Here is a 21293-nt window from a genome sequence, read left to right on the forward strand (position 1 = left end):
CCAGGCCAGGCCCCAGACACATACCAGGGGGTTGGAGACTGCATTGTGTGAGGGCAAGCACAGTCCTTTCAGGTGTAAGTGACCACTCCTCCCTCCACTCTAGCACAGATGGCTCATAAGGATATGCAGGCTACACCCCATCTCCCTTTGTGTCACTGTCAGAGGTGTAAACAGCCCAACTGTCGAACTGACCCAGACGGAGAATCCACAAACAGGCAGAGTCACAGAATGGTTTAAGCAAGAAAATGCCTACTTTCTAAAAGTACATAACAAACAATCAGGCAAAAACCCTCTAACCCTTATGACCAGGGGAGTAAATACTTTCTAAAAGTAGCATTTCCAAACTCACAATCCAAAAACCAACTTCACAGAAAGATGTATTTTGAAATGGTGAGTTCAGAGACCCTAAACTCCACATTTCTATCGCTCTCAAAGGGAATCTGTGCTTCAAAGGTATTTAAAGGCAGCCCCCATGTTAACCTATGAGAGAGATAGGCCTTGCAACAGTGAAACCCGAAATTGGCAGTATTTCACTGTTAGGACATGTAAAACACACCAGTACCTGTCCTACCTTTTAAGTACACTGCACCCTGCCCATGGGGCTACCTAGAGCGTACCTTAGGAGTGCCTTACATGTATGAAAAGGAAAGCTTAAGGCCTGGCAAGTGAGTACACTTGCCAAGTTGAAATGGCAGTTTAAAACTGCACACACAGACACTGCAGTGGCAGGTCTGAGCCATGTTTACAGAGCTACTAATGTTGGTGGCACAACTGGTGCTGCAGGCCCCCTAGTAGCATTTGAGTTACAGGCCCTGGGCACCTCTAGTGCCCTTTTACTAGGGACTTAACAGTAAATCAAATAGGCCAATCATGGATAATCCAATCACCAATACAATAGATATCACTTGCACTTTAGCACTGATCAGCATTGGTAAAGTGCGCAGAGACAATAAACCAACAAAAACAGAGTCCAGTATACCATAAAAACAGGAGGTCAGAAGGCAAAAGGACAGGGTAGACATGCCAAAAAGCTGCCAGGTCTAACAGGTCCTACCAATCGAGTAGGTCTCCTGGAGGAGAACCATGGGCCACATGTAGCAACTTTCAGATTTGCGACCCGAAAATTGCAAGTCAGAGCGACTCGCAATTTGCGAGTCGCAAATCCGAATGTTGGATGGTGTCCCTGACACCATCTGCGATTCCGAAGGGGGTCTCAAATGCCCACCTCATGAATAATCATGAGGTGGGTCGCAATTTGCGACCCCCTTGCGAATGGCGGCCCTCACAGGGATGGTGGCCTTCTGCGGACAGCAGACCACCATGTCTTTGACTGTGTTTCAATAAAGCAGTTTTTTTTTTGTAATGCAGCCTGTGTTCCTTAAAGGAAAACGAGATGCATTACAAAAACGAAAAATTTAACATTTTCGCTTCATTTTTTCAGAGCAGGCAGTGGTCATGGGGACCCCTTCCCTTTTGCGAATGGGTTACCACCCATTTTAAATAGGTGCAAAATGCGATTGGTTTGTGACCGCGTTCGCGGTCACAAACCTATCCTACATTGCACTGCGACTCGCAATTAGGAAGGGAACACCCCTTCCTAATTGCGAGTCGCAAACCTGTTTTGCGATTCGGTAACCAGGTTACCGAATCGCAAAACGGGGTTCGTGCATTGCGATGCGCTTTTTGCACGTCGCAAACAACGAAATTCGCTGTTTGCGACGTGCAAAAAAGCTTGCTCATGTGGCCCAATGTCGGGTGAACAGCTTTTTATGTATTGCAGCACTACCCCTCATTTTATTTTATGTTCTAGGCCATTGACTTTCCAGGAGGGGAATTTTATGTTCAACTTATTGAAAGGGTAACCGATATTTATGTGAAACTAGAGGTTTTGGATGGTCGATCTGTCTGCCAGCCGTTCTCATTCTTTAGGGGAATTTTTGATAATGTGCAAAGGGAATATAGTGTTGCTGTACCTTGTGCAACAAAAAAAACTATAGAGCCCCTACACTGCACCCTTCACCCTTCCTCTCTGTCTAACAGACTTGGAACTGCCTGCCCCCCTACCCCAACATGGCAGAGTGTCTGTCACCCCTAACTAGGTCTAGAACTAGAGTAATTGTGTCAGCCGCCAACAGCCACGTCTCACCCTAGTCCCCAACCCCAAAGAAAGCTTTAACCTGTTACCAATGGACCTCCATCAGCATTTTCTATGAGTAGTCACAATGATGCCAGCGATCCGTTTCTCATATTGTGGTTAGAGAAGAGAGACAGGAAGATAATGGTGAGGAGTGGGAGAAGTGTTCCTGGACCTATGTGTGGCGATGCTGCATTTAGTCATTTTATCATCCCACTCCATCGATCAAGTCGTCATGTTCGTTTTGCTGGTGCACCACTCCCTGGATTAGGTGTTCCAAAGGCTCAGGTCCAAGTTGCTTGTCAATCAAGTCGTCGCAGTGTTCATTGCCTCTAGTGCATTTCTTTTGTTTGGCAGAGCTGAATTTTTGTTGTGCATCTCGGGCCCTTCTCCAAACCTCCAGCCAGTCCTTCTGCTACCACTTGTAATTAGGGCTGGTACAGTATAAAATATGTGCAGACTTGTTCACATAAAGCACGTTTAACTTCCAAAAAACTGTGGCAGAGCTTTTGCACGTGGAGCGTGAAGTCTGGGAAAAAAACTGATGACAGTATTTTCATACTTGACTAGAGGGACACTTCATGCTGTTTGTAGGATCACATCCTTGTCCCTGAAATAAAAAACGTGGGGAAGTATTGTAAAGGGTGTTGCTCATGGTTTCTGTCTGGTGTTTGGGATTCTGGGGGTCCTCTCAATGAAGAGGAATTCGGAAAGCCTAGGGCTGGAGGCCATTTCAGGAGGAGGTCTCCTATGAAGAGATCGGTTGCTGTGCCTTCTGCCTTCTCTGGGACGCCAACTAGTCATATATTATTCCAATTTTCCAGTTTTTCCCCCATAAGCTCTGTTGTGATGATCCGATCTCCGGGTTCTTGTCTGTCTGGAGGATTGCAAGGAAATCTTCTGTCTCCTTAAAGCGTGTGTTCATGTTGCAGGGGTCTCCCTGCACCAATGTGACCTCCTTGGACACCCTATTTTAGTTTCCAGGGATGATCACACCCCTTGGATCTTAGCCAAAATGTACTTGAGGGTGAGCGAACCATAGTCATCTGGAGCTTGTTTGATGGGGTTGGTTGACTCCTCTGGTTTAGATCCTGTCACATCTTCTTAGGGCAGCGCAAATTTGTCCAGCTTAGTCTGGTGGGCAGCCCAGGCACCTTGACTCTCCGTCATCTCTTCCACGGTATGTTGCTGCTCCCTACCAAGAGTTAGGGAGAGTGGGAGGGCCTGGCTGTGGTACTCACTGCCACCTGCCTGGGGATGGTCGCCAATGGGGTATCTTCCCACAGCCTGTTGGCTTTCTCGTCGCCAGCCTCTACAGTTTAGTTCACTCCTGGCAGTGTGTCTGTAGGGAACCTTCCTGTGCACAGTAGCTAAAGAAGGTCTCGCAACTTGTTATGTCTCGGGAGGGACACCGTCCTCTGCTGGCTCTTGTGTGGGGGCCCAGGTGTCTCTGGGGCCTCCCTTGTGCCTAAAGGTCCCTGTGGCACAGTACATTGTGAACCAGTGTGGTCATTGTGCTGGGTTTAACTGTCTAGGACATTCACCTTTATAGGAAGCTAAAGCGGATGCCCAGTTTGGTGCACCTTGGTAGTGCATTGCTCAACCATTCAAGGAGCCTATAGTACCTTATGTTCACCTTCAATGTGCTGTCCCAATAGGAGAGTCATTCACCCCAGAGTCTCAGTGTTTGTGAGGCAGTCGGCAGCACTGACTGTGCCTAGGGGGCCGCTCCACCACTTCAGAGGGAGGACTGGATATTGTCCCCACCTTCCCAGGTACACTGGGGTCTACTGATGTACTCCTGTGCTGTCTGCTGTTCACCTGGGTTCAGTACTATGTCTAAATTTGGTCCAGGTGCAGTTGTTTCTCTTAGGATGTCCCCAGGACCCAAGAAAACTCACCAGGGCCTCTCAGCCTCTTTTGCGGCGCTCTGAAAAAGTACGATTGTGCCCCCAGCCTTCAGGCCCATCGGCACCATGGTGGCCAGCTTTGTCTTCCAGTCCCATCCAGGGAGCGGCAGCACGAGGCGATCAGTCTCTCTATTCTTGCCCGGTCTACTCCCGCTGCCATGAGTGGAATCCGATGGGCTCCCAGCTTATCAGCCTCCCGAGTTCACTAGTGATTTGTAACACAACCGCAGGTCTCAGCACCATCCCCATCGCAGTGTTGGTTGTCGACAACAGGGCCGCACCAACAAGAGAGGCTGAAGATGTCCACTCGTCCCTAGGCCCAGGAGGTTGATGGTGGCTGAATCTCGTCTGTACGTGCTGCTGAGGAAGTATTGGTATCTCTGCCGCCTAGAGCCACGTTTGACACTGTGGCGGATGGCAGATTATTGCCTGGATTTTAGAGGGTTAGAATGGTGGGCATCGGAAGCCTTCAGAGGATTCTCCTACACTTCGCAGACAAGAATTAAGGGGTCTCTGACAAGGTGTTCAAGGGGGGTGAAGTCCACTTCCTTTTGTGGTACCTCACTTTAGGCAAATAAAAGGCACAGGGGTAGGACATACAACTTCCTATGATCCTCATTTCTTTGGAGGTGATAAGGGTGGTGAACTTCACACAATGCTCATCCCACATAGCCTTCAATTATGCAGACATAAAGTTTGCCTCACTATCTGAGATTTATCTTTGGGGAACCCTACTCTGGTAACAGTAGCAAGCAGGGCCCTGCCCACTACAGACGCTGTTACCATTCTCACAAATATGGCCTAAGGGTACCTAGTTAGTGGCATGGCCTTCCACCACCACAGTGAACCACTTCCCAGAAATAGTGTTAGGGTCCAGGGGACCGATAACGTCAGCCTCCACCCTGAAACCGCACCACATGTCATGGAATTTTGTGAGCCTTTGGTTCACCTCCTGTCTCTCCAATGGCTTGACATGTCATGCAGGAACAACAGAACCTCTTCACCTTTTCCAACATCTGTGACCTTTCCTGACATTGGGGCAATAGAAGTGGTTGCCCAACTGTAGGAAAGTACCCTCTTTGTTGGATGTTTAACCCCTTTTTCTGCCTGATGTCATTCTGTTTGATTGTGTTCATTGGGATCCTGATAACCAGGACCCCAGTGATTATACTCTCGCTCCTAAAACTCTGTATTTCATACCACAATTGGCATACTGGTGCCCCCATGTAAGCCCCTAGTATATGGTACCTAGGTACCCAGGGCATTGGGGTTCCAGGGGATCCCTTTGGGCTGCAGCAGTTATTCTGTCATCCATAGGGAGCCCATGCAAAGGGTTCTGCAGGCCTGCCATTGTAATCTGCGTGAACCAAGTGCATGCACCTGTTTTCACTATAGGTCACTGCACCAGGTCACTATAATTCACCCCTATGGTAGGCCCTCTCAGCCCAGAGGGCAGGGTGCATGCACCTGTCTATGAGGGCACCCCTGCACTAGCAGAGGTACACCCAGAAACTCCAGATCCATTTTACTGGACTTTGTGAGTGCAGGGACAACATTTCACGCGTGTACTGGACATAGGTCACTACGTAATGGCAACTACGAACCTAGGCATGTTTGGTATCAAACATGTTGGAATCATACCCCAGTACTTTTCCAAGTATTGGTTGTATGATTCCATGCATCCGAGGGCTCCTTAGAGGACCTCCAGATTTGCTCCTACAGCCTTCTGAGGTTTTCCAGGAAGCTCCAGCTGCTGCCACCTCTCATACAGGTTTCTGCCCTCCTGTTGCTTGAGCAGCTCAAGCCCAGGAAGGCAGAACAAAGGATTTTCTTTGGGAGAGGGGTGTTACACCCTCTCCCTTTAGAAATAGATGTTACTGGACTTGGGAGGGGTAGCCTCCCAAAGCCACTGGTATGCCTTGAAGGGCACATTTGGTACCCTCCATGCAGAAACTAGGCTACACCAGTTCAGGGACCTTCAGTTCCTGCTCTGGTGTGAAACTGGACAATGGAAAGGGGAGTGACCACTCCCCTGTCCATCACCACCCCAGGGGTGGTACCCAGAGCTCCTCCAAAGGGTCGCTGGGTTTTGCCATCTTGAATCTAAGGTTGCAGGGAGCATCTGAGTGGCAAGGTCAGGCAGGTGACGCCAGAGCCCCCCTCCTGATAGGTTGTCAGCCAGCTAAGTGACCAATACCCCTTTCAGGGCTATTTAGGGTCTCTCTTTTGGGTGGTTCCTCAGATTCAGCTTGAAAGATTACAGCAGAGAGTCCTTTGCAACATTCACTTTGACTTCTGACCAAAGAAACTGCATCTGGACTCTCCTGGACCCGACAATCTGCTTCAAAGACGAAAACTTTGCCTGCAACATTGTTTCCATGGCTCCTTCCAGTTTCTGTAACATTTTCCCAGCCATGCATCCTCTGCGGACAGCCTGTTTTCAGTCTGCACAGGAAAGAAGAAGGAATCTCTCTTGCAGTGAAGGAGTCACTCCCCTGCATCTGCAGGCACCAACAGCAACGTCAACCGGCTGCATGGATCCCCTCTCCTGCTGAGATGCATGGATCCTGCATCACGGGTGGTGGTCGGAGGTGGTCCCTTCAGTCCTCTCTACCAGCTTTCTTACTTGGGTAGAGGTGAGCCCTTGCCTTCCCACGCAGGGCAGTACCACCATGCACTGCATCTTTTGCAGCTGCCAAGGCTTGTTGGCACTTCCTCCAAAGGATCTTCGGGAATCGTTTAGCCCCAGCCCCCAACACTCCCTGTGACACACAGCTCCTGGAGTGGCTCTGCTGCGGCGTGGGATTCCTTTTTGTAGTGCTGCGTGGGCTCCATTTGCAACTTCTGTGTCCCCATCCTGTGGGTCTCCTATGAGTGCTGCCTGTGCTTCTGTGGGCTCTCTATGACACTCGGGGCCTCCTCTGACTCCCTCATCTGGGTTGAGTCCTCCTGGGCCTTGCTGGTCCCCGGCAGCACCACTTTCCACCAGCTGTGAGTTTTGTCTGTGCCAAGGCTTGTTGTTGGAATCCGGACACGCAAACCCGACTTCAGTCTTCCTCCCGGCGTGGGACATCACCTGTATTCTCCAGGACTCAACTCCGACTCCAGGGCTGCTCTGCTGACTTTCCTTCCTCACCGTTGACCAACTTCTGCATCCTCAGTCTAGTGGGTAGAGGCTCCTTCCCCAACTGAACTCTGCTGTGTCTTCTGGACTTGGTCCCCTCTTTCCACAGGTCTTCCTTACCAGGAATCCACAATTGATTTATTGCAGTCATTTCTGGGTTTTGCAATTCTCCTCTTTTCTTCTTAATGGGTGTTTTGGGGAAATTCTTGTAATTTACTCCTACCTTCCTGGTCACTGGGCGGTGTTGGTGTACTTACCTTTGTACTTTCCTCGTACCCCCGGCACCCCTCTACACACTCCACTTCCCTATGTGGGAGTCCAACTCTCGCATTCTTTTGTTTAGTATAGGGTTTGTGCTCTCCCCAGGGTCACTATTCTCTATTGTGTTTTACACTGTTTTGCACTGTTTTCTAACTATTCTTATGCCTATTTCTGGCAACTAGTATATATACCTTGTGTACTACTTACCTCCTAAGGGAGTATTGCCTCTCTAGTATTTTTGGTGCTGTGTTACCATAATAAAGTGCCTTTATTTTTTAAACACTGTGTGGTTTCTTTAATATGTATAAGTGTTGTGTGACTACAGTGGTATTGCATGAGCTTTGCATGTCTCCTAGATAAGCCTTGGCTGCTCATCCACAGCTACCTCTAGACAGCCTGGCTTTGGCTTCTAGACACTGCCTACACTTCACTAATAGGGGAATACCTGGGCCTGGTATAAGGTGTAAGTACCTTAGGTACCCACTACACACCAACCTTATCCTGGACTACAGCCTGGTGCCAAGCCTTCAGATGTTGAGCATGTTTTCTGTGCTTGACAGAATCCCTCCCTGGAGGTTCCTCCTGCCCCATGCGACTCAGAGATGTCTAGCAAGTCTATCAGGGTAGGCTCTTTTTTTCTCCTTTAGAATTCAGAATCTCCCTCTGGGGGTCAGATTCCATCTGGGCTGTCGGAAGTTTTGAGGCTAGTTTCCCACACCTCTTGCCCTTCCACTTGTTTGTAGGATAATCTGCTCCAGGGAAACCATCTGGTCCACCACTATAGTCATGCTGTCTCCTGTATCCCTCACAACCTGTGCAATGGTCCCGTTGATGATTGTCCATTGCCTTTACTTCACCATCCTGGGAAGTAACACAACCAGGGTTTCGATATCTACACCACCACTTGAGACTAAGGTGGCTTCAGTCAACCTCTGGTTTCCCCTGGGCAAACCTCCACCCCAATTCCGACAAATGCAATCCCTTGGCACTACCCACCTGTGAGGACTTCTTGGAACAGACTGGGTTTCCCTCCTTATGTCCACCTTGGTACATACCAGGTACACCTCGGCATTCATGGTGAACAACTGTCTAGCCAGGCTAAAAATATTGCTTCTTTGAATCTTACCATGAAGAAAAGTGTACTAATATTTCTAAACGGTTAGTGGGTGCACATCCGTGTAGTCACACCCTGCTCCATGCATATAAACAGGGAGGAATATAGAGCAAATATTCATTAGGACGGGCCTGAAGTTAAATACCTTGTCTTTCCACAGTAGCAGTTGGATATTGCACACTTAGGGGGTCATTCTAACTTTCCGCCGCCCGCCAAAGTAACCCCGTCGAAAGACCGCACCGCGGTCAAAAGACCGCGGGGGTCATTTTGACTTTTCCGCTGGGCCGGCGGGCGACCGCCGGCCCAGCGGGAAAGACCCTGCAACAATGAAGCCGGCTCCGAATGGAGCCGGCGGAGTTGCAGGGGTGCGACGGGTGCAGTAGCACCCGTCGCGATTTTCACTGTCTGCAAAGCAGACAGTGAAAATCTTAATGGGGCCCTGTTATGGGGCCCCTGCACTGCCCATGCCCATGGCATGGGCAGTGCAGGGGCCCCACGACACCCGTTCCCACCATCCTGGTTCTGGCGGTGTAAACCGCCAGGAACAGGCTGGCGGGAAGGGGGTCGGAATCCCCATGGCGGCGCTGCAAGCAGTGCCGCCATGGAGGATTCCCCGGGCCAGGGGAAATCCGGCGGGAAACCTCCGGATCCCCTTTTCTGACCGCGGCTTTACCGCCGCGGTCAGAATGGCCCTGGAAGCACCGCCAGCCTGTTGGCGGTGCTTCCGTTGCCCTCCACCCTGGCGGTCATAGACCGCCAGGGTTGGAATGAGGGCCTATTTGTTTTTAAAAAAATTAAACTGTAACAAATTTTGTACTGTTATGTATGAGGTTCTGGTTATAGGTTTAGTTAATTACCTAGGTCGGTTCTGGGTAATGTAGTAATAAATGCCAGTCACCCGGATTGTGCTTTTTAGGGCAGGCAGGATGGAGAGGGAATATGACTGACCAGAGGGTCCAATGGGAGGATCTGGAAGATATGATAACCAGGAGCAAATCAAAAGATCCAGGGACAAGCAGCTCGTGTATTTAGTGGTAAATCTCACCACACTTACCCTGACTGAATACAAAATCACTGTCCTTAATAAGGGGCCTGGCTTTGTTCCAACAAAACTCACAGGAGAATTCAAATTACAGCGTAAATTAGCTAAATTTTTCTGGTTACCATGAGACAAATCCTACTTCCTGGTTTCCCCTGGCATCCACAGGGGCATTAGCCACACAAACCTTTAGAAGTATTTCTTTACAACTCCCCCTACATGACTTCAGTCCCTCCAGAAGGGATGGCCTTTGAATCCGTTGAACATTCAGGGGGTCATTCTGACCTCGGTGGTAAAATGCCCTTACCGCCGGTCATAAGATCGCCATAACACCGCCGCGGCCGCGGTCAACCACCACGGTCATTCTGACCCACAACGGCCAAACCTCCAAAAATCCGTCCTCCACTGCAGCCCGCCACATCTGCGGGCAGCGATAAACTGGAGATGACCAAACCTCCACCGTCACGCCAACAGAAATACGCCCATGCCATTACGACCCACGAATCCACACGGCGGTCATTCAAACGCGGTATTCCATTGGCGCTACACACCGCCGCGGTCAGAATACACACACATCACCAAAACACAGCCACATTGGACAATTTGAAATACACACACCTGATACACATACACACACCACTCCCACACAATCAACCAACTATAAAACACACACCCACATCACCCACAAACCCCTGCGACCATAATTACTGAGAGAAGGAGAGAGAGACACAGCAGACAATCCATAGCAAGACACACTGAGGCACACTACACCATCACACACACCACATAGTAGCACAAAGCACCACTCACCAACATACTCCTCATCACATACACCACCCCACACCTCACCCACACCACCCCATGGCACCCCAAAGGCACCCACGCTTTTCGGACCAAGAACTCCGGGTCATGGTGGAGGAAATCCTAAGAGTGGAACCCCAGCTCTTCGGCTCGCAGGTGCAGCACACCAGTATAGCCAGGAAGGCGGAGCTATGGCAGCGGATCGTGGACAGGGTCAACGCGGTGGGACAGCATCCCAGGAATAGGGAGGACATCCGCAAAAGATGGAACGACCTACGGGGGAAGGTCCGATCGATGGTCTCCAGGCACAACATTGCGGTCCAGAAGACTGGCGGCGGACCCCCACCCACCCCTCCCGAATTTACATCGTGGGAGCAAGAGGTCTTGACCATCCTGCATCCTCAGGGCCTCGCTGGAGTAGCCGGAGGAATGGACTCTGGTAAGTCCCATCTCAACTACTATATCCCCCCCACCCCACCAGCATGCCAACCCACACCCCCACCCTCACCCTCACCCCCAACCCCCCAGCACACATCCTCCCTGACAATGTCTCACCAGCACAACCCACCCATCCCAACACCAACTCCTGCATGCCAACACAAATCATGGGCACCCATCACCTAAGCATGACCACTGCACTAACCCCCCCCCCCCACTAACTACCCTCACAACACCTCCCTCAAGGGAATGCCTGCACTGGGGGACAAGGGCACCCATAACACGCACGCTATTGCACACACAGAAACAATAACCAAACTCTCTTACCCCATGCAGGACCCGAATGACAACACACCAGCCAGGAGGGTCCAGAAGTGTCCATCCCACCACCGGAACAGGCCCACACTGAGGATAGCAGCTCTGTCGACAGTGAACCTGATGACCAGCCCGGACCATCGGGGACCTCTGGGCAGTCGGTTCCCCTCAGGCAGCCACAGGCCACACCAGACCCGACCCCCTCTGCCAACACCAGCACAGCTCCCACCCAGCGGGCCCATGCCTCTGTCTCTAGGACAGCTCAATCAGCGGTGTGTCTGCCACTACAGGGCACCCAGGCTAACCCAACACCCCAACAACAACAGGGACCTGGGGGCAGTGGTAGCGGGCACACCGTCCAGGGGACAGAGGCCGGGGGAAACCGGGCAGCTCGGAGGGCTGCTGTGCGACAGGGGGGGGAGGAAAGGCCCAGGGAACCCACTCTCCAAGAGGCCCTCACCACCATCATGGGGGCCTACCACCACTCCCAAGAGACGATGGCGACGGTACTGGCCAGGTTCACGGAGATCCAGGCACAGCAGGAGGAATGCTACATGGGGTTCAGGGAGGAGCTGAGAATCATCGGGACCGCAATGGGGACCATCGTCCTGGCCCTCAACAGGATAGAAGACGCGTTGCGGGACCATGTGGCACCACACAGGGCCCCTGTCACTAGCCCGGACCAGGAACAGCCTACCACCTCCGCCGGCGCTAGTGGACAGGAGGCCCCAACACCACGGCAGGCCACCAGAACCCCACCTCCTGCTGAAGAACAACCACCCCGTAAGAGGAGCCTGAGATCCAAAAAAAAGACAGAGTAGGATGTCAAGACCCCCGCCAGCAGGACATACCCCCTGAACTCTTCCCACTGTCCCACATTGCCACCCTGTCCAACCATGAACTGCCTCTGCTCCATCCTTCCACAGGCAAAAGGACAATGCACCTGTGAGACTGAGAACTGGACTCTGCCATGGACATTACTCCACCCCCACCCATCACCCTTATAATCACATGTACCAATATCTAGCCCTGTAAATAAATCACATATTGCAACAAATCAGTTTGGAGTCATGCTGTATTATTAGCAAATGTATTACATATTACTGTTCAATATCTGTTCTGTCAATTAGTGATGACAACATACCAATGTCAATACGCTGTAGTTCATGGGCAAACCAAGCAGAAGTCAGGCACTGCGTCATACAGCACTGAGAAGGGAAGGGAAAATCAAAAATTACCCAAAAAGATCTGGTGGGAACTACAGAAAGTACAGATGCAGGAGGCTAGAAGCAATTGGGAAATGGCGTGGGTGATTCTTACCTGGGTGTTACTGGAAATACTGTTGTATCACTCTGTCCCTATTGTCTGTGTCGTCCTCTGAGTCTTCCTCCTCTTCACTCTCCACAGGCTCCACGGCTTCTACAACACCACCATCTGGACCATCCTCCTGCAGGAAAGGCACCTGGCGTCGCAAAGCCAGGTTGTGAAGCATACAGCACGCCACGATGATATGGCACACCTTCTTTGGTGAGTACATTAGGGATCCACCTGTCATATGCAGGCACCTAAACCTGGCCTTCAGGAGGCCAAAGGTTCGCTCAATCACCCTCCTAGTACGCCCATGGGCCTCATTGTAGCGTTCCTCTGCCCTTGTCCGGGGATTCCTCACTGGGGTCAGTAGCCACGGCAGGTTGGGGTAACCAGAGTCACCTATTAGCCACACACGTTGTCTCTGTAGCTGCTCCATCACATAGGGAATGCTGCTATTTCGCATCACATACGCGTCATGCACTGACCCTGGGAACTTGGCATTTACATGGGAGATGTACTGGTCAGCCAAACAGACCACCTGGACATTCATCGAATGATAATTTTTTCTGTTTCGGTACACCTGCTCATCGTCTTTTGGGGGTACCAAAGCCACATGGGTCCCATCAATGGCACCAATGATGTTGGGGATATGTCCAAGGGCATAGAAATCACCCTTCACTGTAGGCAAGTCACCCTCCTCGGGGAAAATGATGTAGCTCCGCATGAGTTTCATCAGGGCAGACAACACTCTGCTCAAAATCTTAGAAAACATAGGCTGAGACATTCCAGATGACATGGCCACTGTGGTCTGGAATGACCCACTGGCCAAAAAATGGAGGACTGACAAAACCTGCACCAGAGGGGGAATCCCTGTGGGTTGGCGGATGGGGGACATCAGGGCTGGCTCCAGCTGGGCACACAGTTCATGGACAGTGGCACGGTCAAGTCTGTATCGAAGTATTATATGGCGTTCTTCCATTGTCGACAGGTCCACCAGCGGTCGGTACACGCGAGGATTCCTCCTTCTCATCGCAAGTCCCAGCGGACGGTGCCTAGGAAGGACAACATGGAGCACAGAGTCAGCCAAACCACAGGTACGTACAGACAGCTTGCACAGTTAAAGAATGGCAATGGGTTGAAAGGCGTGTATGTGTGGCAATGCAAGGCCTAGGCCTGTGTGTCGCAGTCAAAATTAAGCCATGTAGGCCCTTGAAATGGCGGCTGCCTGACCTGTGAAGTGGGACAATGGGATGTGAGGTCAATGCGCTGGCGGGGCACACCGTGGCGGTAGGCGGTCGAAGACCGCGGCGCAAAGCCGCATTGGTTAACATTGAAGCCTATGGGTTTCAGGAGCCAATTACGAAGTGCGCCGGTGGTCGCGGTACGCACCGCCGCGGTACGCACCGCTGCGGGCGTGACCGCCATTTTCTATCTGCTTAATCACTCGAGACCTGATCATCCACAGGAGAGGACCTATACTGCAAGTGCTGCTGTGACCACGGTCTGGAAGATACAATGGCTGCTGCGACTGGGGAAAGGGCCCCTGCCTTCACGTCTGAAGAGTTGGAGAAGCTCGTGGATGGGGTCCTCCCCCAGTATGCGCTACTCTACGGTCCTCCAGACCAACAAGTGAGTACACCGGGTGCACATGGAATGGGCTATGCCTGTGTGGATTGGGGTGGATGTAAGTTTGTGGGGTGGGGGGCGAATGAGGAGTGCAACGCCCGACAGATGAGAGCATGTGCCATATGGCAAAGTGGGTGGGGGGGGGCCAATTACATCTAACATGCAGGTCATTGATGATTTCCTCCTTTCCACCCTGTACATGTCAAATAGGTCAGCGCCCATCAGAAGATCGAGATTTGGCGTGCCATCGCCAAGGAAGTCCGGAACTTGGGGGTCCACAACAGACGTGGCACCCACTGCCGCAAGAGGTGGGAGGACATCCGCCGCGGAACAAGGAAGACCGCAGAAACACTGATGGGGATGGCCTCCCAACCTAGGAGGGGTGCCAGTCGCACCATGACCCCCCTGATGTCCCGGATCCTGGCGGTGGCCTACCCTGAATTGGATGGGCGCTTTAAGACATCACAGCAGACACAAGGGGGTGAGTATCAGCACATTCTCCTATCTTTCTGCGCAGTGGAGGCGTCTGGGTGGGGGAGGAGGGCTGTGGGTGACATTAGGCCAGGGCGCTTTCTGTAGTGTAGTCCTCTCCCTTAGGCATGGCCCTGTGCCCCCGGCCCCCACCTCGGTAGGGTGACAAGTACAGCCATTGAAGGTCCAGCATCTCCCATGTGCGCGTTTGACGTCTCTTGGCCTGTTGTCTTAGTTAGTAGTACTGAGTAGTGTACCCCGAATGCGCGGCTTAGTGCATTAGGCACCTGTGTCTGTCCTCTCCGCCAACGGTGTTGACATTGCATGCACTCAACCTGGTCTTCTTTTTTCTCCCCCCACCCTTTCTCTTCATCTTCTTGTGCATGTGTGCATTAGCATCATCAGGCGGAGGAGATTTGGCATCGGAGCACGAGGGAGCTGCAGGACACAAGGCCCCGGTGGGCCCAGGAACAGACACCGAGGGCACCAGTGATCCGGAGGGCGAGGGGAGCACCACGACGGGGACCGCTGGTGAGAGCAGCGAAAGCGACACGTCCTCGGATGGGAGCTCCCTAGGGGTGGCGGCAACATCCGTGCCCCCCGCCTCTACAGGTACAGCCGCCACCCAGCGCACCAGCCCCGCCCTCCCAGCAGCCCCTCAGTCTTCGCTCCGTGCCGGTTCGCCCAGGAAGGCGCGCGTCTCCTTCGCCCCAGGCACCTCAGCCCCTGCCCCTGTTGCCCCTGCTGCCCTCAGTGCGGAGCTCATTGACCTGGTAAGGACGCTCATTGTTGGGCAGACGACCCTTTTGAATGCCATCCAGGGTGTGCAAAGGGAGGTGCAACAGAGCAATGCGTACCTGGAGGGCATTCATTCGGGTCAGGCTGCCCATCAACGAGCGTTCACTGCTCTGGCCTCAGCACTGACGGCAGCCATTGTCCCTGTTTCCAGCCTCCCTCTTCTTACTGCCTCCTGCCTTTCTCTGTCTCCTGTTCCTCAGCCTATCCCATCCACACCATCAGACCAGCCTGCACACACCTCAACACCCAAGAACAGCTCATCCAAACACAAGCACCACAGATCCCACAAACACTCACCCAAGCAACACCCAGATGCAGACATGCCAACAGCCACTGCCACCCCTGTGTCCCCCTCCTCCTTGTCTCCCTCCTCCCTCCCTGTGACGTCTACACTCACACCTGCATGCACCCCAACATCAGCCAGTGCTTCCATCACCACCTCACCCTCCAGGACAGTCCACGCTCGTGCAGTCACCACCCCCACTGCCATTTACACGTCCCCTGTGTCCTCTCCCACTGTGTCTGTCACCCCCTCTTCCAAGACACACAAACGCAGGCAGACACCCACCCAACAGCCATCCACCTCACGACAGCCTACAGCACCAGCACCTTCACCCAATGACAGCACACCTGACTCTCCTACAACCACCTCCTCTACCTCCACTTCCATCTCCACTTCTCCTACCCTTTACCTTGGCCCTAAAAAACTTTTCCTGGCTAACCTTAACCTCTTTCCCCCCGATGAGCTCCCCCATCCATCTTCAAAGAGTCCCAAGAGCACCGCAGCCACCACCAGCCCAGCTTTGGGTGTCACTGTTGTGCCTGGGTTCTGGAGCCCACCCTTTGCCAGCAGTGACACATCGATCAGCAGCAAGGACACGTCCAGCCCCCCCCCCCCCGGCAAGAGGACCCGCAAAAACAAGGGCCGCCGTGCGAGGACCGACAGGGCTGCCCCCAAGGAGCAATGTGCGGCCACTTCACCACCCACACCATCTAGGGGAGGCAAGGGCCCGAGAGCCCCATCAAAGGAGCGGAAGGGCAGCAGGAGCGCGGAGAAGGTGGACCCCACATGCCACATCCCAGCTGGGAAGGAGGACACTAAGGAGGCCAGGAGTCCGTCCCCGAAGGGTCCAGAAACGTCACGGTCCGAGGGCGACTGAGCAGGGAGTCCAGGCCAGGTCTGGCTCCCTTGACCTGCTGGATGAGCACCGCTGAACAGGGCCCGCGGTGCAGAAGAGCACCGCTGAACAGGGCCCGCCGTGGAGTAGAGCACCGCTGAACAGGGCCCGCCGTGGAGTAGAGCACCGCTGAACAGGGCCCGCGGTGCAGAAGAGCACCGCTGAACAGGGCCCGCCGTGGAGATAGGCACCGCTGAACAGGGCCCCGCCGTGGAGAAGAGCACCGCTGAACAGGGCCCGCGGTGCAGAAGAGCACCGCTGAACAGGGCCCGCCGTGGAGATAGGCACCGCTGAATAGGGCCCCGCCGTGGAGAAGAGCACCGCTGAACAGGGCCCGCGGTGCAGAAGAGCACCGCTGAACAGGGCCCCGCCGTGGAGAAGAGCACCGCTGAACAGGGCCCGCGGTGCAGAAGAGCACCGCTGAACAGGGCCCGCGGTGCAGAAGAGCACCGCTGAACAGGGCCCGCCGTGGAGATAGGCACCGCTGAACAGGGCCCCGCCGTGGAGAAGAGCACCGCTGAACAGGGCCCGCGGTGCAGAAGAGCACCGCTGAACAGGGCCCCGCCGTGGAGAAGAGCACCGCTGAACAGGGCCCGCGGTGCAGAAGAGCACCGCTGAACAGGGCCCGCGGTGCAGAAGAGCACCGCTGAACAGGGCCCGCCGTGGAGATAGGCACCGCTGAACAGGGCCCCGCCGTGGAGAAGAGCACCGCTGAACAGGGCCCGCGGTGCAGAAGAGCACCGCTGAACAGGGCCCCGCCGTGGAGAAGAGCACCGCTGAACAGGGCCCCGCCGTGGAGAAGAGCACCGCTGAACAGGGCCCTACCGTGGAGATAGGCACCGCTGAACAGGGCCCTGCCGTGGAGAAGAGCACCGCTGAACAGGGCCCGCGGTGCAGAAGAGCACCGCTGAACAGGGCCCGCCGTGGAGATAGGCACCGCTGAACAGGGCCCCGCCGTGGAGAAGAGCACCGCTGAACAGGGCCCGCGGTGCAGAAGAGCACCGCTGAACAGGGCCCCGCCGTCTCAAGCACCGCTCCGCTGGGCACCGCCGTCTCAAGCACCGCTCCGCTGGGCCCTTCCTCTCAAGCACCGCTCCGCTGGGCACCGCCGTCTCAAGCACCGCTCCGCTGGGCCCTTCCTCTCAAGCACCACTCCGCTGGGCCCTTCCTCTCAAGCACCGCTCCTCTGGGCCCTTCCTCTCAAGCACCGCTCCGCTGGGCCCTTCCTCTCAAGCACCGCTCCGCTGGGCACCGCCGTCTCAAGCACCGCTCCGCTGGGCACCGCCGTCTCAAGCACCGCTCCGCTGGGCCCTTCCTCTCAAGCACCGCTCCGCTGGGCCCTTCCTCTCAAGCACCGCTCCGCTGGGCCCTTCCTCTCAAGCACCGCTCCGCTGGGCACCGCCGTCTCAAGCACCGCTCCGCTGGGCACCGCCGTCTCAAGCACCGCTCCGCTGGGCCCTTCCTCTCAAGCACCGCTCCGCTGGGCACCGCCGTCTCAAGCACCGCTCCGCTGGGCCCTTCCTCTCAAGCACCGCTCCGCTGGGCACCGCCGTCTCAAGCACCGCTCCGCTGGGCACCGGCGTCTCAAGCACCGCTCCGCTGGGCCCTTCCTCTCAAGCACCGCTCCGCTGGGCACTGCCGTCTCAAGCACCGCTCCGCTGGGCCCTTCCTCTGAAGCACCGCTCCGCAGGGCCCTTCCTCTCAAGCACCGCTCCGCTGGGCACCGCCGTCTCAAGCACCGCTCCGCTGGGCCCTTCCTCTCAAGCACCGCTCCGCTGGGCCCTTCCTCTCAAGCACCGCTCCGCTGGGCACCGCCGTCTCAAGCACCGCTCCGCTGGGCCCTTCCTCTGAAGCACCGCTCCGCTGGGCCCTTCCTCTCAAGCACCGCTCCGCTGGGCACCGCCGTCTCAAGCACCGCTCCGCTGGGCCCTTCCTCTCAAGCACCGCTCTGCTGGGCACCGCCGTCTCAAGCACCGCTCCGCTGGGCACCGGCGTCTCAAGCACCGCTCCGCTGGGCCCTTCCTCTCAAGCACCGCTCCGCTGGGCACCGCCGTCTCAAGCACCGCTCCGCTGGGCCCTTCCTCTGAAGCACCGCTCCGCTGGGCCCTTCCTCTCAAGCACCGCTCCGCTGGGCACCGCCGTCTCAAGCACCGCTCCGCTGGGCACCGCCGTCTCAAGCACCGTTTATGGTTCACTGTGCCCACCATGCCTCCTCCTTGACCAGTGGAGACTGTCATCCACCTGATGGACTGTGGCTTTGCACTCCCCAGGATGGTCCAGTGGGCAGCCCACCCACTGTAGAGACATTGAGAGACTGTGGCTTTGCACTCCCCAGGATGGTCCAGTGGGCAGCCCACCCACTGTAGAGACATTGAGAGACTGTGGCTTTGCACTCCCCAGGATGGTCCAGTGGGCATGGTGGCTCCTCGTGGATCTGGCGTCATGGACTCATGTGGCTGTGGTGCCCCCCCCTTCCCTTCCCCCTGAGGTGCTTGTAGTTTTTACATCTGATGCCCCTGCAGTGTTCTCTCCAAAGGACTCAGGTCTCCTGTGTGGGCTTTGCCCTTATTTCTCAAGACTTTGGCCCACGGACATGCTGAATTCGTAGGATGTGCAGGACTTGGTACTTCAGTTATACACTGATGTGTATGTCATTAGTTTTGTTGTGAATATCTTTCATGGTTGTACGATAATTTTCTGGAGCTTTTTGGTACATAAATATTTATTCCAAATATGATTATGTCCTAGCATTTTTCAGGGGTGTTTGGGTGGTGTCACTGTGACTTGGTGCTCTGCATTGGTGAGTACATAGTTGGGGGGGGGGGTCGCATATGTGTGTGCCCGTAACCTTTCGTCCTCCCCCTCCCGTGTGTCGTAGGTGCAGTACTCACCGTTGTCGTCTGCGCCGGACTTCGTACTCGTGGTAGATGAGAAGGTAGACGAGAGCAGGTAGGATGTTTAATTCGGGTTCCATGCTGTCCTCCTTCCTCCTGGAGTGCGTAGTGGTGAGCGTTTTCCCGTCCGTAGTCTGTTTCCGCCGTGTTTTTATCGGCGGTGCTCCCGCCCCGGAAAAGGTGGCGTATTGGTGAGTTGTAATAGTGTGGGCGGTACATTGTCTGCCGCCTGTCTGTTGGCGGTGACCGCCGCGCTGTTTGTTTGTACCGCCGTGGCGGTCGGAGTGTTAAGGTGGCTGTCTGTGTTGGCGGTTCCCGCCAGGCTCAGAATCCCATTTTTTTTACCGCCAGCCTGTTGGCGGGTTGGCCGCCGCTTTAACACCGACCGCCAGGGTTAGAATCACCCCCTCAGTCATAAAACATATTGAGGCGCTACATGTGAAGAAGGTATACTACCATAACCAGACCAACAAAATACAGTAAAAAAATGTCCCAAATAGAAAGGAGATGGTGATCACACCAGCATAGCCAGGGACATTACCTACACAAACCCTAAAAATACGTTTTTCTTTCCTTTCCCCCTCCCCGTGACTTCAGTTGCTCCAGAAGTAATGGCCTTTGAAGACTTTGAACATTCAGGGGGTTATTACAACTTTGGAGGAGGTGTTAATCCGTCCCAAAAGTGATGGTAAAGTGACGGATATACCACTAGCCGTATTACGAGTCCATTATATCCTATGGAACTCGTAATACGGCTGGTGGTATATCCGTCACTTTACCGTCACTTTTGGGACGGATTAACACCTCCTCCAAAGTTGTAATAACCCCCTCAGTCATAAAACATATTGAGCCACTAGATGTGAAAAAAGGTATATTACCATGACCTGACCAACAAAGAACAAAATACAGTAAAACAAATACTGGAATTAGAAAGGAGATAGTGCTTGATCCTGCAGATAAGAAAGGAGCAATAGTAATATGAACAAAGGAGATCTGTCAACAGGCCTGATTACCCTCCTATTTGCCTGAAGAACCTACACGTTCCTCCCTCAGTCCCTACCAAGAAATTACTCTCAGAAATAAAGATCTTTGTGGAACATACAAAAAACACAAGAGCAGAAAGCAAAAAGTGAGGCAAACCCAGATCTGCTTACTTATATTCCATGCCACAAATTAATGAACACAAAGGCCCTGATTTATACTTTTTGGGGCAAAACTGCACTAATGCAGTTTTGCACCAAAAAGTTTAGCACCAGCTTGCACCATTTCTGTGCACCTACGGGCACCATATTTATCGAATGGTGCAAGCCAGTGCAAAGGGAAGGCTAGTGTAAAAAGAAATGACGTAAGTCGGGTGCGGCTGGCGGTATGGAAGAAGGGGGTTTTGCACCAAAAAATTATGTTAGCCAGGTTAGAGTAAAATAAATTACTCTGCGTAGAGTCATTTTCTGACACAAAACCATCCATACCACATGACTCCTGTCTTAGAAAAGACAGGAGTCATGCCACCACCCCAATATCCAGCACAGGGGACAAGGGTCCCCTGGACGTGGCCATTGCACCCTGTGCCTTGTATGGGGGGCAATTTCAGGGGCCCCTATGGCACTTTAAAAAATCAAATAAAATACTTACCTGTACTTACCTGGGATGGGGTCCTCCATCCTCTGCTGTCCCTCTGGTGTGGGTATCCCTGGGGTCTGGAGAGGGCACCTGTGGGCTTATTCAATGGTGTTCCACCATGGAAATGGGCCCACAGGTCCCCTAACGCCTGCCCTGACCCAGGCATTAAAAAATGGGGCAAAGCATGCTTTGCACCATTTTTTGACCCCTCCTCTCTCCCGTGCACCATTTTTGCACAGGAGTATAAATATGGCGTTAA

The sequence above is a fragment of the Pleurodeles waltl genome, chromosome 4_2 (genome assembly GCF_031143425.1).
Source record: "Pleurodeles waltl isolate 20211129_DDA chromosome 4_2, aPleWal1.hap1.20221129, whole genome shotgun sequence".
Classification (NCBI taxonomy): domain Eukaryota; kingdom Metazoa; phylum Chordata; class Amphibia; order Caudata; family Salamandridae; genus Pleurodeles; species Pleurodeles waltl.